This window comes from Cervus canadensis, chromosome 6 (assembly GCF_019320065.1).
Source record: "Cervus canadensis isolate Bull #8, Minnesota chromosome 6, ASM1932006v1, whole genome shotgun sequence".
NCBI lineage: Eukaryota > Metazoa > Chordata > Mammalia > Artiodactyla > Cervidae > Cervus > Cervus canadensis.
Window position 1 is genome coordinate 33,187,352 of NC_057391.1, and position 24,080 is coordinate 33,211,431.

The 24,080-nt window shown below is 36.8% G+C and overlaps 1 long non-coding RNA gene across 1 annotated transcript in view; it reads right to left on the bottom strand.

The window, feature by feature from the left end:
- Positions 1-11,852: 11,852 nt before the first annotated feature.
- The window catches only part of LOC122443368, a 331,554-nt gene continuing 319,326 nt past the window's right edge, over positions 11,853-24,080 (bottom strand). The window contains exon 3 of the long non-coding RNA XR_006269994.1: positions 11,853-11,956. This is a non-coding gene — a long non-coding RNA (uncharacterized LOC122443368). The remainder of the gene's footprint in view (positions 11,957-24,080) is intronic.

The window sequence follows — 24,080 nt, forward strand, 5'->3', positions numbered from 1 at the left end:
ACAAAAAGAACATTATGGTAACAATCCTTATGGCCCTTATCCTTCTTGCTTCCTGCTTCCATGACAATCATGGCAGCTTTTATTGGTTGTAGTGAATATGCAGACATTTTCTCCCCACATGAAGGAACAAGTAGAGGGTAGACTTATTTTCTCTGTGTTTTTTTCAGAGATGTAATTTTTAGGACACTGGGATTATAACAAATTTACTACCCACATAAATGTAAGCTACTGCTGTTAATTTTCTCTACAGTTTCTACTAAAAAAAAAAAATAAAGCTCTCTAACTAATTACCTGGATATCACTAACTTGCAAAGAAGGAAAGTTGTGCAGGAGCTTGAAGACAAGCATGCCAAAAGAGGGGGAGGAAATGCTTGCTGAACTAGGATCATAAATGTAAATTTGCTGAGCAAGGAAAAAGTATGTAAATGAGTTAAAATTTTCAAGAGAGTCATTTTCCTTTCTTCATTCTGAGAACAGGTTTTTTTTTTGTTTTTTTTTAAAGATCATGGTCAGTAGAGGTTGAATATCCACTAAAAAGCATATTTCAGCACAATTATATGTCAATACTTTCTAGACAGAATGTGTGCTGGTCTTTGTGGGTATTGATATCTTTGAAATAAAATATGTGCTAACAAACAGCCCATAGTGGTGATACAAATTAATTGCATCATTATATTGTGATAAGGCAAGGCAATTAACACTTCTCACTATACAGAGTTCTCAGAATGGGCATCCAATTAACTCAGGTCACCAGGCTCCCTGCTTAGAATGGGGCTTTCGGTCTGCTTCCAAGATAGCTTCACACAGTTGGCTATCTCTTGAAGTGCAAGAAAACTTTTTTTAAAGAAATAAGGCAATTTTGAAAAGGTTAGGAGAAAACTGCTGTATCAACTTGATTCAGAATGTACTATGCTGATAAATGTCTTCAGGGTGTCACGGAAATATTGTTTAAAGTTGAACAGAGTGACTAAAATATGCAAAAGTTCATCAGGTTGTTTTCTATAAATCTCTCATTAGAGTTGACTATAGTTTCAAAAATATCAGACAGCATGGAAATTGCATTTGATAAAGGTATATTTAAAATTGAGAAGATTATTAGAATATCACAAGCATAGTAAGAACCTAGCATGTAATTTTAGAAAATTTGAAAAGCCTTTTAGAATGTGGCAGGAAAATAGGTTTTAGATATAGAAAGAAATGTGTCCTGTCATGGAGGAGTTCTTTAATTCATTTGTTATCCTGAATAGCAAACTACACTGAGCAGAAGTGGCAAAGTAATTAACATTTGTTAGCACCAGCCCCTCCAGCAGAAACTGGTAACCCCCTTTGCCACTACATAGCATGTATTTACCAATTTTATAAACACTTGTCATATTGTGACATAATTATTTCTAAGCTTCTTCCACAACAACGGAAATTGCTTACAAATAGATAATGTGTCCAAACTCACCTTTCCATCCCTTTCATCTATAATACAGTTGGTTTTCAATATGCGTTTGTTGACTAAACAAGAGAAAATTTTATGAATAGACGTGTAATAAACTCCATTTTTCATTAGGCCACACAAATATTGGTCTCTTGTTATTTCAGAGAGGACCACCCTCAGCTTTATATAAAAAGGAAATAATAGTGCATAACATTATAATTAAATGCCTGGTTCATCACAATGGTCTGTAGCCAATGGGACAAGTCATGAAATGGAACATTGCTGCTAAGGGTGGTACAGAAACCAAGAGAAGCTATACACGGATAGACCATATACAACATCCAAACATACAGCAAGGTGCTGCCCTGACTGACATTCCTCATATGGAAAGTTTGATGCCAACTGACGATATTTAACACAATATCTGCATCTTTAAGCTCTGTTAAAACCTTCCCACCACTGCACCGAAGTTTAAAGATATGTTTTGATTTCTAATTTAGACAAGAGCTTGGTCCTATAGAGGATGCAATATTGGCCAAAACTCAAGACAAGTTTTGTCACTAGGACAAACACAGCTATCTGAAAGCTGGAGACAACATGAAAAGGAGAACTGCTACATAAATCACAGGTCCAATATAGCTTTAAATATAGAAGAAGATTGACTTGGGGTATGGATAACTTAATTTTAAGTCTTAGGTGGCTTTCCTGTTTACCGTCAAAATTCAGGATTATTTCCAGAGACAAAACTGGTCTGAACCTGCTAATGGGAGCTGAGTACTTCTACCTATCAGTGAAAAACGTTTGCCAAGATGAGGAATTAGGCAGAATCTAACAAAACCTTGCAACTATGGTTCCCTATCTGCATATCCAATCCTTTATGGATAGGCAGCCCCTTTCATGGCTTCATGAAGTAAGCTTAAACAGGAGGCAATTGGACATTTTTGGCCTCAAAAAGGTTTTATTTCACTGACCCATAATACAATCTGCAGTCTAGGATGACCTCAGATCTGTTATCCAATCCTAATTGAAGTTTAGTTACTTGGGATTACTGTTCCTAAACACCTAAATTTCAAACACCTAAACCTCAAATTTCAGATTGTGTGTTTTTAACTTTGCTTTGTAAACAAGAACATTTAGCTTGTGGATCATGTGTGTGTTTGGACTCAAGTTGAGTAAGCCTCTCGACTAGATGAAACCCACATCCTTAGAGCAATCAGCAAAATCCCTTTTGCTTCTAACTGTTCTAACCTTGAAGAAATGAGATGAAATGACTCCACATTTTTCCTACTAAGAGGCCCTTAGTTGGATTGTGCAACTGCAGGATGAAGGGTCAGACCAGATTAAACATGACTTTTTAGTTCACACCCTAAACACTTGAATCACTGTCCAAAAAGTATGTGTGGCCTTCTGCTATTTGTATTTCTACCTTAAGATGCATTTATTGTCTCAAAATTATAAATAATATTTATTCCAGGTGCCAAAGCAAGGGAAGCAACTTCATGGCTTCTGTTATTTACTATAGAAAGATACAACCTATGCATCTAGATGGCAGTTACCAAGTGCCTGGGCATATGATACTTCTGTGTGCTGCCTGCAGAAAAGTGAAAAACAACATTCATATAGAAACCACACAACTGTGTTCTAGCAATCACCATGTGCACACTCCAGTGAAGGGTGCTGCAACAATGGGGCTGCTGGGGAGGGTCTTCTCTCCTCCACCCTTTGGGAAAATGTGTTTCCTAGATGATAATATAAGATCAAGGAAAAAATGTATGTTAAATATTGAACTTTAAAGGCAACTCAGCAAGAACTATTCAAAATTCCAACTTTATTTTTCAACCTTTTGAATACTGGCTTGCTTTTATAAACTATATTCAAATGAAATTATCAAGATATGTTGCTAATGCTCATGATGAAGATGCTCAAGGCATATTTAACTACTTTCTCAGTTTCTTTGTAATGAGTTGTACTGTCAAACATATGACTTTATTTATTATTTCCAGGCCTATTTTTAAATGCCCTTCAAAAATTAATACTAATTGACTGGAAAATCAAGCTACACATATTTGATAAGAGAAATGAGAGATTTTTGTTCTCATTCTCTATGTAAATTCTCAGAATTTAGAATACCCAAGTTTGAACTGACATTTAACACTGAAAATGACCAGTACTCAAAGAGAATATATTTAGTTTTTTAGTTTCTGGGTTTTTTTGTTTGAAACTGACTTATCAATATTGCACCTTCTTTAAATGTTTTAAATAATTAAATCACTTAAAAGCAGAAAATAAAATCTACCTTTATAATCAGTTTAGTGAAGGAACTTTATAAGGAAACTATCACATCATGGGATTTGACCAATTACCCACAGTTGCCATGCTTTCTCGGTATGAAATCTGCTTATGGTGTTTCACAAAATTCTGAAAACACTGTAGCAATGCCAGACGTTAAGATTCTTGATAGAATGGGAAATATATATATATATATGTATATATATATATATATATATAGTCTTAGTTTACTTAAAAGTTTACTACCCAAAAGGTAAATGCTTGATTGATCCTGCCCTGGAACTTTTATAGTAACCCCAAACCCTTCTATGGAATACTAGAGCAATACACAACAGCAATGCAACAATACCTAATATTGAAACTGAGGATTATATTAATTAATGGACTGGAAACCTGATACAATTTTTCTCATAAAATGCTCCTCTTTTCTTCTTGTGCAGTGGCAGAAAAAGAATCTCCCTCAACTACAGTCTATTTCATATGACTGTAGCAATCTTAATAATTAAAAATCACATATATAAGCACTTAACCTTTTAAGAATCATTTCAAAATTGTGCCATATGAAATAAGCTAATTGTGTAAATTAGGTTGATAAGGATCATAAAGTTTTTCCAACTGATTCCATTCCAAATAAAAGGGAATGCTATATTAACCATCATAATTGTGTCCTATATTTAAATTTCTTGCTAAATTGGAAAAAGGAAAAGTTTCTCATTAATATTAAATAATTTAAAGTGATTTGTTTACTAATCTATCAAGTTTCATATTTTCCAAGCTCAGATTCATGTTTTCAGTAATTTGTCTCAAAGGCAGATGTCATTCATCCCTATGAATCTACATTTACAGGTCATGAGTTATAGCACATAACATCTTACTTTTAATATTTTCTATATTAATTAAAATCATCTAATGTTTCCTTGGGGGTGGGGATGGTTTTAGCACATTCATCTGTAATGATTAGAGAACAATTATTAACTATAAAACCTACATATCAAAAATTATGTCCTTCCTAGACTGCTTCTAATATAGCTACTTTTGATAATAAAGATAATATATTTCATTAAATTTAGGTCTGTATAGTCAAAGCTATGGTTTTCCAGTAGTCATGTACGAATGTGAGAGTTTGATCATAAAGAAGGCTGAGCACCCAAGAACTGATGCTTTCAAATTGTGGTGCTAGAGAATAGAAAAGACTCTTGAGAGTCCCTAGGACTGCAAGGAGATCAAACCAGTCAACCCTAAGGGAAATTAACCCCGAATATTCGTTGGAAGGACTATGCTAAAGTTGAAGCTCCATTACTTTGGCCACCTGATGCAAAGACCTGACTCATTGGGAAAATATCCTAATCCTGGGTAAGACTGAAGGCAGAAGGAGAAGGGGATGACAGAGGAGGAGATGGTTGGTTGACTTCACTGACTCGATGGACATGAGTTTGAGCAAGCTCTGGGAGTTGGTGATGGACAGGGAATCCTGGCATGCTATAGTCCACGGGGTTGCAAAGAGTTGGATATGACTTAGCAGTTGAACAACAACAATACTGAGACATTCTATATTCTCATTCACAAATTCACTATTACTCGACTATACCTCAAACTTTATAAGTGACCCTAAATATTAAAGTAGGTTCTCTTTGTTTAAAAAGTTTTGCTTAGGTTTTTGGTCCAAATTGATGTAATTCTGAACTGAGACCTAAGTAAAGCTTAAGATTGCTTAGGCAGAGTGTATCTTACTCATGATTTCCCATATAAGAGGCAAAAAGGTAAATTTAATGCTATGGTACTTAAGCCAAAATTTTTCTTTCATCTGCTACTTTATAGGTATGAAAGTGTCAGTCACCCAGCCGTGTCTGACTCTTTGGGACCTGATGGACTATAGCCCGCCAGGCTCCTCTGTCCATGGAGTTCTCCAAGCAAGGATAGTGGAGTGTGTTTTCACTACCTTCTCCAGGGGACTTTCCCAGCCCAGGGAGCAAACCCAGGTCTTCTGCCTTGCAGGTGGATTTTCTGCCATTTGAGTCACCAGGAAAGCCCCACTTGTAGGTACGAAATGTGAGAAATCTAACACTAATGTTCTTCTACCATATGATTTTCAGGGATAAATTTAAAATGAAAATAAGTATGATGACTTAAGGACATCATCACTCTTCTAGCAAGTATTTATGGGGCCATTGTTCAAATATAAATCATAACATTTGATACTAGATATAAGAGATAAATCTAAACCTCCAACACCAATAGGGACTTCTGCTTATATGGGAAGAAAGAACAAGAATTCAATCAATATGACTAAATCCATTCATGTGCCTCTTGACAGCCCTAGACTTCATTAACCATCTCTTTTGAACACAAACCAAGCCCTAATCTCATTTACTTCCTCATTTAAACTTCTCATCCCCTGAACTCATGGCCTCTGCAACACACCAAAGAATGTAAGTAGATTCATATATTGTGTGTGTGTGTATGTATATATACATACACATACATATATTGAGTCCTTTCTGGGCTTCCCTGGTGGCAGTGGTAAAGAATCCACCTGCTAATGCAGGAGATATAGGTTCGATCCCTGGGTGGGGAAGATCCCCCGGAGGAGGAAACGGCAAACCACCCCAGTATTCTTGCCTGAAGAATCCCATGGAGAGAGAAGTCTGGCAGGCTACAGTCCATGGGGTTGCAAAGAGTTGGACATGACTGAGCACACACACATACATACTGAGCTCTTTTTAAAAAGGAAGTTCAAATTTTTGCATGATAAATGTAGTCATGTATATGAATCTATTGTATCATCTATCATGTGAAAATCGTGGGTGGATTTTAACCAAATGTGGGAATTTTATGTCTGGGATGATAAGTCTTAAAATGTGGGTGACGTGTGTATTCAGGAAACACTTTGGGGAGACTTTAGAACTAAAGAGATCAGCAGTTGTCTCCCAGGGCAATCAGCAGAGAGGTCTAAGGGAGAGGACTGTGTGCAGGCCTTCCTGCAAAGACACACCACAAGAGCCATGGACAGCAGGAAAACAGCAACGTGGCTGGGGCATCAAATAGGACAGACTCACAAATGATGCGCAGTGATTTTTAATGTGCTGTTTACCTCACCTGAAAAGATTCCTATAGCTTACTCCAGAGCAACAATGGCAAGGTTTAATTACACAGTGAGAGAACATTGCCCCTGCCTCTCTTTCTGTTTTGCAGGACATCTTATATCATGTGGAAGGTTTTCTCACCCTGGCCTCAAACACGCTATGCATTTCTGTGACTCTGATTTGGCCCCTAAGGTCACTGACTTCCTCAACACAGAGGTCCTAAATTCAGAAGTAAACAAAAGAACTATAAATCGAGTTTTTCATACAGTTTTTTTATGTCCACAGCACAAATAAAAGTAATATTTTCTGGCATCACTATAGTTTTGACTCTTTTATATCTGAAAAGTCTTAAAATCCCAAATCTGAAACTAATAATATTAAACATAGATGGCCATGAAGCTGGATTTAGGTAAGCAGCAGGGTAGGAAGTACCTACACACTTCATACTAGCAAATGAGTTGCATTTGTCTGGCAAATAAAGAAGGGAATCACCTCCTTGCCTAAAGCTGCTCATTCTTTGGAGTGTGATTATCACAGCAGAAGAAAGAACAGTTGCTGTGTTTGCTCATGTTATAAGCAAGAGTGATAGCTAACAGAAAACATTACCAAAACATTTGGTAAATTACATTTACATTGATAAATCTATAAAATCCCATCTGCAGCTTGTCAATAGTATATAAACCTAGATCAAGCTTTGATCAATAGCAGCAAGTGGTTATCTTGGAAAAAATCTACTTTGCCTTTTCAGTTTTGGATTCTGCAGTTAAGGTGATATACTGATTGAATTTTAGATCTCATGCACAAAGAATGAAGATTATTAGCATTCTTTGAATATAAATGAATACTCTGTTATGGGATTCAGTTTCTCTCTGAATTTTAATTTTGAAGATGTACTTTTTTGTTTTGCTCATATTAATAATCAGAATTTTAATCATTTTTTGTTCCCATGAAAATACTAGAGTTGGAAAAAGAAGAAAATATAGTCAGATATATAAAGTTTCAAGTCTGTGATGACATTAAAATTATACTATACCAGAGACAGATCTCCAGTGTAAAGCAATCTCATTGTTATTTTAGTCCATAAAAAGAGTGACTATGATGAAAAGGTGTTCACTGAATATACAGCATTTCCTTTCCTAGTGATGACTTCTCCTGATCAACTATATAACAAGTCACCTAAACATACTAAATTGCTTTTAGTTTGTACCCATAAGAGGCCACTAACTGAGTTTGCTCACAGACATGAAAATAAATACCAGCTTGTCAGTTCTCCAGATCAAAAGAGGATATATATTATCAGAAAGAATTCACAGAGAAAATGGGAACAGGCTGCTCTCTGGGATAAATCTTTAAAGCAGATTCTATTTTCACCTTCCAGAAAGCAGACATTAAACTGTATCTCACCTTTTTCATCATCTCTCTCCCCCCATAAATGCATGAGTATAAAATATACTGTCCCAGTTGAGGCTGATTCAACAGGACAGTGTGTGATTTTTAAGACCGAAATACTATCATTAGTAGATAACTGAAGAAGTAGTTCCATTCTTGTGACTCCATGCTCCTGGGTGTCCATTTACTTACTCTCATTCTAAGGGTATTTACTTACTAATATCAGATATTAACACTATAAAATTATTATTTCGCTTTTTATCAAAAATTCTTTTATTGTAAAATAACTGTGTGGTATACAACTTTAATCTCTTTGTTTATTTTAAGTAGGGACAGGTATTATGAAGAGATTTAACTAATGCTTCTTTAGAAGAAAGGATGAATTTAAGGGATGTATAACCATACCACAAGATAAAAATTCTGAAACAAAAAGGTTTTTGTAATATGCAACTTTATGTAAAACATAATATGTACATATGTAATATGTAACATTACAAAGATTTTTGTAATATGTAACTTATCATGCCAATTGTCTTTGAAAAATGTTTGGAGGGGGTGGTTATATCTAGATATTTGATTTATACAAAGTATTTTTTAAAAATCAGTTTCTTTAGTAAATACAAAGTAGAATTCAACCACTTGATGCCCCCAAGTAGCTAAGAATATACATTCATTAAAGCATCCAACCTCAAATATAAAATTTAAAATAAAGCCAACCTTTATGGTACAGGGTTTACTTACATTATGACTATTTATCTATATTTATAGAGATATGTTAATTTTTTCCAATTTTTAAAAGTTTCATTTTATAATGTTTCTTTTCTTTAATCTAAAAACTATACATTTTAAATGTAGGATTTATTTGTAAACAATCTGTTAATTCTTTTTTATTTTCCCCCTGCTAAGAGATGATATTTCAATTTTGTGATAACTGACAGTGAGGATGTGGTGATACAAAAATATCATACTGACTTTCTAAGTGTTCCTTACCCCTAAAGTATTGCATTATCTTATTTTTTTAAGAATTTGATGTGCTATGGCCATTTAGGTTGATGAGATGAACAGGATTTGCCTTGGATTGGACAAGTCTTCACCTCTACACAGGTTATTCAGTCCTCAAATTCATGAAGTTTTGAACAGAAATTTTAAAGTGATTTCACCTGTGTAAAAATTAAAATATAGAAGTCTTCCTGGATTGAAAACCAACTGGGGGTTGGACCAATCTGAAGTCCTGATGGTCAGACATATAAATTACTGCCATTCTGTATTATTAGGTAAATTCTACAATTCCCTTTTAAACTTATGTCCCAATTTCCTGGACTTTTCCAGAGATTTTTTTCTTCAGTAGTCATCTGAGTACTTTGGCAATACTGTGAGCTCCAAAAACATTTGATTTGAATTAAATATGTTGCTTTACCATTTGGAAAAATCTCATTTTATCCCTGCTCCAGTCCCGCCTTCATCCTCTTTGCCACACCATAATCTTGTTGAAATACAGTCCACCAATTGTTATTTTGTTTTAATGCTATACCAAATATCATGCTGGCACAAGTTCAGACACCATGAAATACAAGATAAATCATATTAAAGGAATTTGGGGGAATTGGTATGTTTTAAAATAAGTGATTTAAAATAAAACCTTCTAGATTTTTTAAAAGCTATTCTGCAGTGCAATACGTTGTTCTCTGTGTTTTCTCTGTTCAGCTTCTTGAGACTGTAGAGAAACCTTGTCTGTCTTCTAAAATACCCTCTACAGAAACATCAAGTTGGAACTCACTGAGCCCTGCCATAGCATTTGCTTTTTCTGCAGTTCATTTTATGGGAGCACCTGTTCATGTAGATAAATGATGTCAAACGTGGATGCTGGCCTAAAAGATAGTGACTTCAATGAGGGAAGCCAAGCAGGAGCTGGACCTGCATGCAGTAGGCAAGTCCATCCAGCTTCTGTAATCAGGCCCTGAGGGACCATGTTTATGACAGCTGTTTAGACCTCCTACATGTCTGCTCATCTGCTTACTGTGGAAGAAATGTGCACTTATGAACCCAGTCCTGGAGTGAACATCTACCTATGGCCATTGGTTAAAATGGGTCCTCTAGTCAACATTCATTGCTTGGCAATTAGAGTCCATTTGAATGAACATGGTCTTATGTAAATAATTTGGCAATTATCACAAGTGTGCACATTCAACAGGCTTTGTCTACTTTAACTTGTTGCCAACTCTACTGTGAAGGGGATATTTCTGAGTCTAAAAACAGCACAGAGAACTGGTCAAAACTGCACAAGTTATTTCATAACTGTAGTTAAGTAGGACTCTATTTACTGATGTGGCAAAGGCAAGCGCAAAAACTGATGTACTGTCATTGGCAAGGAAACAATAGAAAATAGTTATAAATATGTAAAATATTTTTGATATGGTACAAGAGTCTATAAAATAGTTGCCCCTTGAAAGTGAAACTACCTAACTGGGAGCAGAGGGAGGAGGGAGACTTCTTTACACTCCATTCTTTGGAACTTGTTGAATTTTATACTTTATGTTTTCACTATAAAGGCAAAAAGAAACAGTAAATTTGACTTGTGAATGCTATGGAACTGTAGGAAATTTAGTTTCACTGGTTATCACCAGGGTCTTAGATAAGAACCTGGTATGCATTACCTCATTCAATCCTAAGAAATTTGGATTATTAACCCTCTATTTACATGGTGAGGGGATTATCAAGCACAGGTTGTGCTCGACCATTGCTGTTCAATAATAAGATAGGAACCAGTGTTTTCCTATTAGCTTCCATTTCTTCAGCTGTCATAGATACTTCACTCTATTTGGGGATAACAAGACACTTATTTTGAGCCAATGAAACCAGAGGTGAGGAACAATTGTCCACACAGTCTACATAAGAATCTGTGAAGACCACGGTCACTAAAAGGGTTATTCAGCTAGACAACCATGTACAGTTAGTTTTCAATGGGAGACTTTTATCTCACAGAAGAAAAAACAACAGTCGACCTATTTTTTCCTGCTCTGTTGAGCCACAGTCCTACACAGAATGGTGAAGAAAGAGCTGCTAGAGATGATAGAGTTTCCCCACAACTTCCCGTAGCATTTATGCCTACCCATTCCCCTGTCCCCCTGCCATCTCCTCCTAATGGTCCTCTTCTAAACTCTTTAGGACTGGAGGCAATGTTGTTTAGCTGTAACTCTATTCATTGTTCAACATTATTCTTTTAGCATGAATTCTCTTCCTTGCTTCCATTAATCCTTCCTAATCAATTATGAAGTGTTTCTTTTCTTTTACAAATTACCTTACTAATGCCTAAGACAGCATACCTAATTCTGTCCAACTAAGAAAATTATCAAGTATAAGAAAGTATAAAAATGAACTGACAAAAGTTTTGTATTTCCAAATATTATCTTCTTAAATATAGATGAAAAAAACAGAGTTGTTACATAATCCAATCAAGGTGATAGTTCCTAGTTTGAAAAAGAGGCTCAAAACACAGTTTTAACTAACTCCAGCACTCATGCATAAAAACACTAGGTTTTACATTGTTTCATCCAATTCTCAAAACAAACCCATATAGTGAGTTTTCTGTTGATGCTCTAACGAATGAGCACAAATTACAACAGCTTAAGACACTACAGTTTAAAACAAGAAACATCCATTATCTTACCTTTCTGAAGTCAGAAGTACTAAAACACTTCTTCTGGAGGTTCTGAGGAGAATCTGCTTCCTTGCTGCCCATTGTTTTCGTCTTGTGGCTTCTTCCCCCAACCTGAAAGCCAGAAATGGCAACTCAAATCTTTCAGGAAGGACCTCACTTTGATACTAACCCTTCTGCCTCCTTCTACATTTTAAGTATCCTTGTAATTACATTGAGTCCACCTGGATGAATCAAGCTAATCTCCTTACTTAATTACACCTGATCAGCAGCTTTACTCCCAATTGAAACCTTAATACACCCTGCCCATGAGACATAATAGTTCATAGTTTGTGGGGATTAGAAAGTGGATATTTTTCAGGGTCATTTATCTTGCCCACCAAAAATAGGGATGATTATCCTCATTAATCGGCTTCCCAGATGATGTTAGTGGTAAAGAGCCCGCCTGCCATTGCAGGAGAAATGAGACATGGAGTCAATCCCTTGGTTGGGAAGATCTCTGAGAGAAGGGAATCTCCCCTGGAGAACACTCCAGTGTCTTGCCTGGAGAATCCTCTGGACAGAGGAGTGTGGCAGGCTATAAAGCTGGACATGACTGAAGTGACTTAGCATGCACACACATCCTCATTAACACATAAGAAAAGTGAGATTTAAAGAAGCTGAATCATTTGCCTAACTTTACACAGCTGATAAGTTGAAATATTGGAAATATTGGAAATAAGTTGAAAAAATGATTGTTCCTATTCATTTTGCCCATTATTTTCTGTATCCTTCAGAATTTTGGCAGGAAAGAAATGGCATATTCAAACTGTGTGATTTAAGGAGAGTTTAATTAAAGAGTTATTTTATTTATTTATTTTATAATTTTTTAAATTAAAGGATTATTTTATTTAACTTAGGATAATGTTTTCCAGGTTCACCCATGTTGTCACAAATGGCAGAATTTTGTCCTTTTTTAAGGCTGAATTACATGTACATACATAAATAATTTTATAGATGCACATCTCATATTTTCTTAATCCATTATCTGTGGATGGGCACTTAAGTTGCTTCCATAGCTAGACTATTGTAAATTGTCTATGCAATGAAATGGGAGTGCAGATATCTCTTAAATATCCTGATTTCAATTATTTTGAATATATGTCCAGAAGTGAGGTTTCTGGATCATATGAAACCTATGTTTTCAATATTTTGAGGAATCTTCATACTATTATTTTCTAATACTAGTAAATACTACTAAAATACTAATATTTCCCATAGCAATTGCACCATTTTATATTCTATATTCTCACAACAATGTGCTAAGGTTCGAACTTTTGTACAACCTTTGCTATCTTTTTTTTTTTAAATAATTGTCATCCTAATGGGTGTGAGGAGATAGTACACTGTGGTTTAGATTTATATTTCCCTGATAATTAAGGATGTTGAGCATCTTTTCATATCCTGTTAACCATTTCTGTATCTACTTTAGAGAAATATCTGCTCAAGTCCTTTGCCCATTTTTAAATTGAATTATTATCTTTTGCTACTGAATTATAGTAGTTCCTTATAAATCAGATATAGAGTTTGCTAAGGTTTTCTCTAACTCCATAAGTTGCCTTTAATTCAGTTGTTTCCTTTGCTGTGCAGAAGCTTTGGAGTTTGATATGGTCCTGCTTGTCTATTTTTTCTTTTGTGGGCTGTGCTTTTGGTATCACATTGAAGAAATCATTGCCAAGACCTATGTCATAAAGATCTCCTCTATGTTTTATCCAAGGAGTTTTATAGTTTCAGATATCACACTTAAGTCTTTAATCCGCTTTTATTCTATTTTTGTGTATGGCATAAGGTAAGGTTATAATCTAATGTTTTTATATGTTGATGCCCAGTTTTCCCACTACCACTTATTGAAGAAACTGTCCTTCCTCCACTATGTCCATATAGACAGGCTGTCAGGAATTGAGACCTTCTGTTATGAAAAACAGCCAGCCAGTGTCAACCCTGCTGAAAGGGGGCTATGGACTAAGAACCCTGATTCCCTCTCCTTCTTCCCACTGAGCTCCTCCCAATGTTCCACAGTTAACAATCTGGCCACAAGACAGCAGCCATACAGGACCTTTAATGAGTCTAAACAGTCAGCCTCTACGGATAGTACAGAAGAGAAGGTCAGAAAGAGTATGCGGAGGGGCAACAGAAGACACCTGGGCATTTCCCTCCATTGGTTTATTAATTTATTGATTATTCATGAATATTCATTGCTGCTTTCAAGATTCTACTAACAAACATAACTTCAACATTTAAATTTTATGAGCAATTAGTATGGAAGTAGTTAGAATCTGACCTTTTCCACTATACCACCCCTTCTACAAAAATGTACCTATTTACCTGCTCTTGTTTAATTGCTGTTAAACTTCTGGATGCATGTACTCACTGGGAATGATTTTTTTAAAAAATTTATTTATTTTAGTTGGAGTCTAATTACTTTACAATATTGAATATTGTAGTGGTTTTTGCCATACATTGACATGAAAAATTCCAACATATGGAGGCTAAACAACATGCTTCTGAATAACCAACAAATCACAGAAGAAATCAAAAAAGAAATCAAAATATGCATAGAAATGAATGAAAATGAAAACACAACAACCCAAAACCTATGGGACACTGTAAAAGCAGTGCTAAGGGGAAGGTTCATAGCATTACAGGCTTACCTCAAGAAACAAGAAAAAAGTCAAATAAATAACCTAACTCTATACCTAAAGCAACTAGAAAAGGAAGAAATGAGAACCCCAGGGTTAGTAGAAGGAAAGAAATCTTAAAAATTAGGGCAGAAATAAATGCAAAAGAAACAAAAGAGACCATAGCAAAAATCAACAAAGCTAAAAGCTGGTTCTTTGAGAAGACAAATAAAATTGACAAACCATTAGCCAGACTCATCAAGAAACAAAGGGATAAGAATCAAATCAACAAAATCAGAGATGAAAATGGAGAAATCACACAGACAACCCAGAAATACAAAGGATCATAAGAGACTACTATCAGCAACTACATGCCAATAAAACAGACAACTTGGAAGAAATGGACAAATTCTTAGAAAAGTATAACTTTTCAAAACTGAACCAGGAAGAAATAGAAAATCTTAACAGACCCATCACAAGCACAGAAATCGAAAGTGTAATCAGACATCTTCCAGCAAAGAAAAGCGCAGGACCAGATGGCTTCACAGCTGAATCCTACCAAAAATTTAGAGAAGAGCTAATGCCGATCTTACTCAAACTCTTCCAGAAAATTGCAGGGGAAGGTAAACTTCCACCATTCTATGAGGCCACCACCATTTTAGGCCACCAAAACCCAGACAAAGATGGCACAAAAAAAGAAAACTACAGGCTAATATCACTGATGAACATAAATGCAAAAATCCTTAACAAAATTCTAGCAAACAGAATGCAACAACATATTAAAAAGATCATGCATCCTGACCAAGTGGGCTTTATTCCAGCAATGTAAGGATTCTTTAATATCCGCAAATCACTGAGAATGATTTATGTTTGAGCTTTTACTGGCTGCATTTTGAACATATCTTTTAGGTGTAAGCACTATAAAACTTCGTGGGGTTGGGTTTGACCATGTAATAATGAGATAATAATTAAGGTGTTGAATATAAAAATAACCATAAACTCACATTTAATCTGCTTAAATTAATTATGAAAATGGTATGAAATGGTATGAATTATGAAAATGGTATGAAATGGTATGAATTATGAAAATGTAAACTAATTAGCACAACCTAGTAATCAGCCTTATAAAATATATTTACTATGATGACATCATCAAGATGGCAACATAGGTAGTTCTTGACTTCAGTCCTCCTCACAAGAATTAGCACCAGTTCATAGATAAGAAACTATTGTGAAAAGTCCCAGAACCTGAGAGGAAGGCTGAGGCACCCGTGAAATCATTGCTCCTCCTTTGCTGCACTGGCCCTTCCAATGGAGGAGCCATTCACCTTGACTGCATTGGCCCCTCCACAAAGTGGGTGCAGTGTTGTGACAAGAGGATCTCCTGGCGTCTCAATTTCTCCAGTGGGAAAAGAGAATCCAAGATGGACCTCCAGATTCCCCTCTATTATGGGACACAGCTTGGGAGGCACACTCAGGTTTCACCTCACACTGAGGCACACTGGGGTCAGCGGTCACTGGGAGAAGCTTCAGGACTGAACCATTGGGAATTACAAAGAGATGGAGAAGGGGGTGGGGCTTACGGCACCAGGGCTCAGATTATGGAAGCCCAGGTGGCTGCCTGTAGCAAGGTGCAGTGTTCTAGCAGAGACCCCCGCCAGCTGCCCTGCACCATCTGAAAGCAAGCTGGTATCCCATTCTGTCCAGGGACCTTGGTTTTGGCAGTTTGGCCTGATATGGGTCCCCATCCAACAGGCCCTATTTGCCATGGAGTATGTTCTATGGCCCTGCATAGGCAGGGAAGCTAGTTCAAAGCCCTGCCCAATGGCCGAGCATAATCTATAATCCTGCCCCCACTGACAAGCATGTAACCATGCTCAGCAACCTTTTAGCATATCCTAGTGTGTCCAGGCAGAGAAGAAAATTCACAACCATTACCCAACTGCTGAGTTTAGCCTCCAGTCTGACCTGACCAAGAGCTGGCCAGAGATCCCAGGTATCACCGAGGCCATCCTACAGTCTTCCTCTGACAGGGAGACAAACCAGCAGCCAACTCCATCTGTGAGCATAGCCAATGACATTGCATAACCAGAGAGCTTGAACAGTGATCCTGGGAAGCCTCAGAGTCCTGCCTATGGTACTACTCAGCTGTAGAGTCCAGTCAACAGCCCTTCCTGACTGCTAACGACAGCCATTGTGACCTGATCCAGCACAACCTGTGGCCACCACTTGGCTAGAAAGCCTAGGCAGTAGTTCTGCCCAGCTGCAAAGCATGGTCTCCAGGTTCACTGATCTGTGAGGTCCAGGTGGAGATCCTGCTCAGTGAGAGAGCATGGCCAGCAACCTCAACCGAAAATGAGTACAGTCACAAGACAACTTGATCACCCTAATTATTTTCGGACACGGCCTGTGGTTCCACCTGATCACAGAGGACACAGCCTAAGGCTCTATGTGACTGCCAAGCCCTGTCTGTAGCCCCACCTGAGCAAAGAATTGAATCAGGAGCCCCATCCAATCAGAGAGCAGCCCTGCCCAACCAGACTCTAAACAGTGGCGACAAAGCCTACAACCCCACTCAATGAGAGGTGACTTCAGAGTCCATCTAGTGGTCCCATCTAACATAGAGCCTACCAGCAGGCCCACATGGATCACCACAGAGTCCAGCCAATGGCAAGCCACCAACTCAGCACAGGCATTGCTCTAAAACCAAAGCCAGGTAAAAGAAAAAACAAAGAAAAACTACAGGTCAATATCCCTGATGAATATGGATACAAAATTCTCAAAATTTGCATAGCTAATGCAAAATGCTAGCATACTGAATTCAACAGCACATTAAATGTTCAGACACTATTTAATAAAATATAGCATACTGGTGTTCTTTTATCTTTACCTCAGTATTATTCTTCCGTTATTTTTAAGTATCAAAATATCAAAATATCTTGATATAAATAAAATATTAAATATATTTAAATATAAAATATGAATAAAATAAATAATATACTTAAATAGAAATTTATTCAAAGTATAAAAATATTAAAAAGACATTTTTATAAAGATAGTAAGTTGGAAAATTTTTCCTATTATAGACTTTTTTTCTGAGACATCTGGAAGACATCTGAGCTGCTTGATGGCTTGTTGATCCACTAGTTCAAGTGTATCTCTTCATCATAGGTTTTCTTTAGTCTTTACTGTCAGTTGTTCCTTTAGCTGTATCCAAAAGAAAAATTCAGTTCTCATTCATATCAGCAGCTTCACCTTCAACCTTGACTTGTGCATGCACTCAGAGTTTTATACCTCCAAAATACACGCATATTTGCACTAGAAATTTTTTTATCTTATAACCTTTTCCTAATGTGTTATTCAATGTCAAAACATTACAAAACTTGAATTGTCAGTCTCAAATGCATTTCTGGACACATGAAAGAGAGCCTTTCAATAGCCAAAGCCCTGCCTTTCACATCTAATTCTGCCACAGCTAATACACAGAAGAGTGAGATAATGGAGTTAAGATGAACAAAGCCGAGAAAGGAAATAAAAGTGAACAGGTCATTTATTTTTGTGTCATGTCCATCACAGGGAAACCTCACAGAAGAGTTTATACCAAGTTTGGTCTGCGACTAGGAAAGATGAGATATGCATCTTGGATAAATCTGGAAGCCAGAGATAATCTTAGAAAAAAATCACTAAGAATACAACTTACTCTCTACTTCATTAGGCATGATTCCAGGTCTGTGAAGAGAAAAATAGGTAACTTAAAATCCAGAAACACCTACTCTTTAGTATTATAACCTCAAATAGGATTCAAAGTCAGTGTAACAATCTATTCATTTCATAGCTAACACATAAGTGCTCTGACTGAAAAACAGCATACAATTTTTTCAGGAATAGTGTGAGAGAACCGCTACACTATAACCTCTTAATCAAAGCATATATCTTCTGAAAACATTGATCCTATTCCGTGACCCTTGTGTCAGTTTCAGTAGATCTATACCATCAGGGCTCAACCTAAAAGTTGCCCCATGAAGACAAAATCTTTTGCTTAGCTATAAATTTAGGTTTGTCTTTTCAAGTAATGGCCTAAGTGAAGATGAACTGTTTCTTTGGTTTCAAATAAACTCAGCTTGATTTTTTCCCTAAAATGGTACTTTTTTTTTTTTAACGTGAGGCATCTCCTGTAACCAGAAGAATTTGAAAATCAAATGAGGATGGAGTCATACTCCACATTGTGTATCAACTTAATGTTCAAACCATGAAAACTTTAGAGATATACAAATTAGGACAAAGAATAGAATCGTGAGTTAACTGAAAAATCTTTTTATATGATTCCTTAGAAATTGCCATGCTTTATGAGCAATGGAGGGAAATTATAAGATCATATCTAATTAGAGAATGTTATTTGTGAACCAAAAATGAAGCACTAACTTCCTTTTCCAACACTGCTATGCAAGTCAGAGAGATTTCTGCAATGTACATTGAAGAATATGTCTTATATTTACACAGCAAAAACATTTTTTAAAAGTAGGGAATATTATGAGAGAGAAATAATCCTAAAAGTTATACAATCAGAAGAAAGATACCAGTAGCTTAAAAATACAGTAGGTGAAACTTTTCTTCTGTGAACCTCTTAGGTCTCTCACCTCCACCAGTATCAAAAGCAGAGGTGGGTATAAGGGAAGAAGTAGAGGGGAGCAGTGAAACTAAATTGAAAGAAGCAAAGAGAGAAAAGGAAAGTAAAACATAGAGATGGAAAAGTTGTCTGATACTGATCTTTGAACACTATGCAGACAGGGTCAAAGAGTTCTCAGCAGTTTATTTGAAAACTCAATTTCAAAATGACATGAGTATTCTAACTTGGATGACAGAATACACGGACACAAAGAATTGGCGTGGAGCCAATCAGGCTAAAGAAAGCAAGTGTTGACAGTCAAACTAGACCAAGAAAAAGACAACATGTGCTACAAATTTCCTAAGGCTTACACCAGTTCTCTGATGGACACAGATTTCAGACTGGCATCACAATCAAATTACATATTCTTTATTATTCACCACTTATTCATGTTTAAGCTGTTAGATGAACTATGAGTAATTTATTTTAAAGTTGGGTGAAATAATTTTTGAGTAATCCTTTTGTTGCCATTTTCAAGTCCTAAATTCAAGATTCATTCCTTCCAGTATTAAAAAAAAAAAAAAAAAAAAAAGTTGAGCTGAAGTGATTCAAAGGATGTAGCAGCCAATAACCATTTCAGAGTGTTCAGAATGGACGGACCAAGTTAGTAACACCTGGCTTAGAATGCTTACCTAGCAAGACCTTCAACTGTCTGTGAGAAAAGGCCACTTATTAGAGCTCAGGTCTGCCCTGAGTGTCTTTGCTCATAAAGGCTTTGAAAAACATTGCCAATATCCTCTCCTTATTAAAAGTGCAGTGCATGTTTGAACTTGACAGAAATTATTTTAAACCTATTTATTTTCATATGACCCTTTGCTGCTAAGTCACTTCAGTCGTGTCCAACTCTGTGTGACCCCATAGATGGCAGCCCACCAGGCTCCCCTGTCCCTGGGATTCTCTAGGCAAGAACACTGAAGTGGGTTGCCATTTCCTTCTCCAATTATGACCCTTTATTTGTGACCTAATTTTTAATTAAAATATATATAATTCAGACCATTAAAATAAGTTTTTTCCCAAGATCCTCTAGAACAGAAAGATTTTTAAGAAGTTTCCCAAAGGTTTTTAGGAACTTAAATCATGTTTCACAGCCAATGACCTGTCCAAGTTCCATCCTTCCTACAATGAAATCCTATTTACTGATGCCCAGACCATATCTATGTGTTTCCCCTGTGGCTCAGATGGTAATGAATCTGCCTATAGGTTCCCTATATAGGAGACATGGGTTTGATCCCTGGCTTGGGAAGATCCCCTGGAAAAGAGAATGGCTACTCACTCCAGTATTCTTGCCTGGAGAATTTCATTCATTCTAGTATTCTTACCTGGAGTACAGTCCATGGAGCTGCAAAGAGCTGGACATGACTGAGAAACTAACATTTCAGATCAAATATCTAAATGACTGACTTTCTAGTTTGTCAGACATTTCTGATAAATTTTGTTTACTTCTCATGTTACAAAACCTTTGATTATCTATCTTATCTTTGCAATTTGTCTCTTTTGCTCATTTGCCTACTTAGTTTCTGACCCACTGGTTATTTAACTCATCTCTTCAATGTTTCTGACTGTTTGGCTACATTCTACCCTAATCTACTCAATAACACTTTAGCACACAGAGTACCAAGTGATATCCAACTCTGGTCTCCACTGTACCACCTTTCTCTCCTATAACATGACTCCTCTCCTAAGTTAGTGACCTTGCCCAATATCCAAATTTTTCAACTCTAATCTTCAAATGTGTTCTCTGTCCAATATCTATAGCCCAGACCTTTTTCAGTCAGTCAGTCAGTTCAGTCTCAGTCATGTCTGACTCTTTGCGATCCTATAAACCGCAGCACACCAGGCCTCCCTGTCCATCACCAACTCCCAGAGCTTACTCAAACCCATGTCCATTGAGTTGGTGATGCCATCCAACCATCTCATCCTCTGTGGTCCCCTTCTCCTGCCCTAAATCCTTCCCAGCATCAGGGTCTTTTCAAATGAATCAGCTCTTCACATGAGGTGGCCAAAGTATTGGAGTTTCAGCTTCAGCATCAGTCCTTCCAATGAACATCCAGGACTGATCTCCTTTACGATGGACTGGTTGGATCTCCTTGCAGACCAAGGGACTCTCAGGAGTCTTCTCCAACACCTCAGTTCAAAAGCATCAATTCTTCGGTGCTCAGCTTTCTTCACAGTCCAACTCTCACATCCATACATGACTACTGGAGAAACCACAGCCTTGACCAGATGAGCCTTTGTAGGCAAAGTAATGTCTCTGCTTTTTAATATGCTGTCTAGGTTGGTCATAACTTTCCTTCCAAGGAGTAAGCATCTTTTAATTTCATGGCTGCAATCACCATCTGCAGTGATCTTGGAGCCCAGAAAAATAAGGTCAGCCATTGTTGCCCATCTATTTGCCATGAAGTCATGGGACCAGATGCCATGATCTTAGTTTTCTGAATGTTGAGTTTTAAGCCAACTTTTTCACTCTTCTCTTTCACTTTCATCAAGAGGCTCTTTAGTTCTTTTTCACTTTCTGCCATAAAGGTGGTGTCATCTGCATATCTGAGGTTATTGATATTTCTCCCAGCAATCTTGATTCCAGCTTATGCTTCTTCCAGCCCAGTGTTTCTCATGATGTACTCTGCATATAAGTTAAATAAGCAGGTGACAATATACAGCCTTGACGTTCTCCTTTTCCTATTTGGAACCAGTCTGTTGTTCCATGTCCAGTTCTAACCGTTGCTTCCTGACCTCATATAGGTTTCTCAAGAGGCATGTCAGGTGGTCTGGTATGCCCATGTCTTTCAGAATTTTCCACAGTTTATTGTGGTCCACACAGTCAAAGGCTTTGGCATAGTCAATAAAGCAGAAATAGATGTTTTTCTGGCACTCTCTTGCTTTTTCAATGATCCAGCAGATGTTGGCAATTTGATCTCTGGTTCCTCTGCCTTTTCTAAAACCAGCTTTTATCCAGTCAGAAAAAGATACAAATTCATTGCGTGATATCATCTTAATAGAAAAAGAATTGTGACATGAAAAATATTTGAATTGTTTCTGATTTAAAAATGAAAATAATTTTAATTTTTAAATGAATTACCATTGAGAAAGATATGGACAAACTAAATGTTCTTTTTACTGCAGTCAAATGGAAAAAAAAAAAAAAACACAGTAGAAAGCAGAAGATCTGGTGTTTCCTACAGCCATATGACAAAGTGTTTTAATTCCTCTGAACTTGGTTTCTTTATTTGTAAACAAAACTGATTCTATCAGCTTTATACAAGTCCAGAGGTCATAGGAGAATCAAATAAAATTAAAACTAGTGAAAAATCCTTGAATATAGTATGAGCTCAACAGTGTAGTGGAGTATGTAGAGCAGCATGAAACTCGAAGCTGATAACCCTCTCCTGTACAATAGAGTTAAAAATTGTTTTCTAGTTGTGGTGATGGATTTGCAAAAATATAAGCAGTACTTTTTTCCATGTCAATGAATCCTCAGAACACTCCCTTTAGTGGATGACATTTAGTGGGTAAGGGCAGGCAGGTAAGCCCTGCCCTTGCCCTTTTGCTCCTTACCACCTCAGTGATATCCATCTACCTTCCAGTGCTCACATGTAATTGCTCTGGGTTTTGTTGTTGTTTTTCTGGCCAGAAGAGCCCACTTTATTAGCTGCTCAGGAAGCCATAATTTTGCATCCTCTGGCTGGAAGAATTTTTAAATGTATGCAGTCATCCTTTAGTATACAGGGAAATTGAATTGGTTCCAGGACCCCCTGCAGATACCAAACTCTGTGATGCTGAAGTTCATTATATAAAATGGCATGGTACTTACATAAAACCTAAGCACATCCTCCCAAACATGTTAAATCATCTTTAGTTTACTTATAAGACCTAAAACAATGTAAATGCCATGCAAATAGTTGTAAATACAAAGTCAATGCTATGTGACTATTTGCTGGGCTTCCCTGGTGGCTCAGATGGCAAAGAATCGGCCTGTAATGCAGAAGACTTGGGTTCGACCCCTGGGTCAGGATGATCCCCTGGAAAAGGGATTGATTACCCACTCCAGTATTCTTGCCTGAAGAATCTCATGGACAGAGGAGCCTGGGGGGCTACAGTTCATGGGATCGCTAAGACATTACTGAACAACTAATACAAGGAAGATCCAAACTTTGCTTTTTGGAACATGCTGAGAATTTTTAAAAATGTTTTCAGCCCACAGTTGGTTGAATCCATGGGTGTAGAGAACCCATGAATATGGAGGGCCAATTGTGTTTTACACTGGCTCTCAGCGTTCCCCAGTGAGATTAGTCTGGAGGTTCTCAAAGGGGTAAGTAGCATGATAAACTATTGGCTGCCTAACCTTACCTGACTTACTGTCAAAATATCTATAGATAGTATCCTGGGATCACCTATAAAGGTAAACATATAAATATTTGCTTTTATATAAGAAAGAATTCATTTTACTCAAATCTTTGGTTTAGGGTCAACTTTTAGGGAAATCCAAAACATTATTTAAAAAGAGAATATAAAAAGCATTCCTATTCATAGCTTTTGATCACATGACTGTCTTTAAAAGCACATCTACTTAAATCAATCATCCGTTGATGGTTCTTGAGTTGCTTCCATGTCTCAGCTATTTACTGTATATAGTGCTTCTAGGAACATTGAGATACATGTATCTTTTCCTATTAGATTTTCATCTTTGCCAAATATATACCCAGGAGGCTTTCTGGATAGATAATTGGCTTAAGAAGATGTTTCACACACAGAGAATGACACAGAAACATACACACTGGACTATTACTCAGCCATAAAAAATAATAAAATATTGCCATTTGCAGCAAAATGGATAGACCTACAGAATATTATACCAAGTGAAGTAAGTCAGACAGAGAATGACATTATTTTGTGATATCATTTATATGTGGAATCTAAA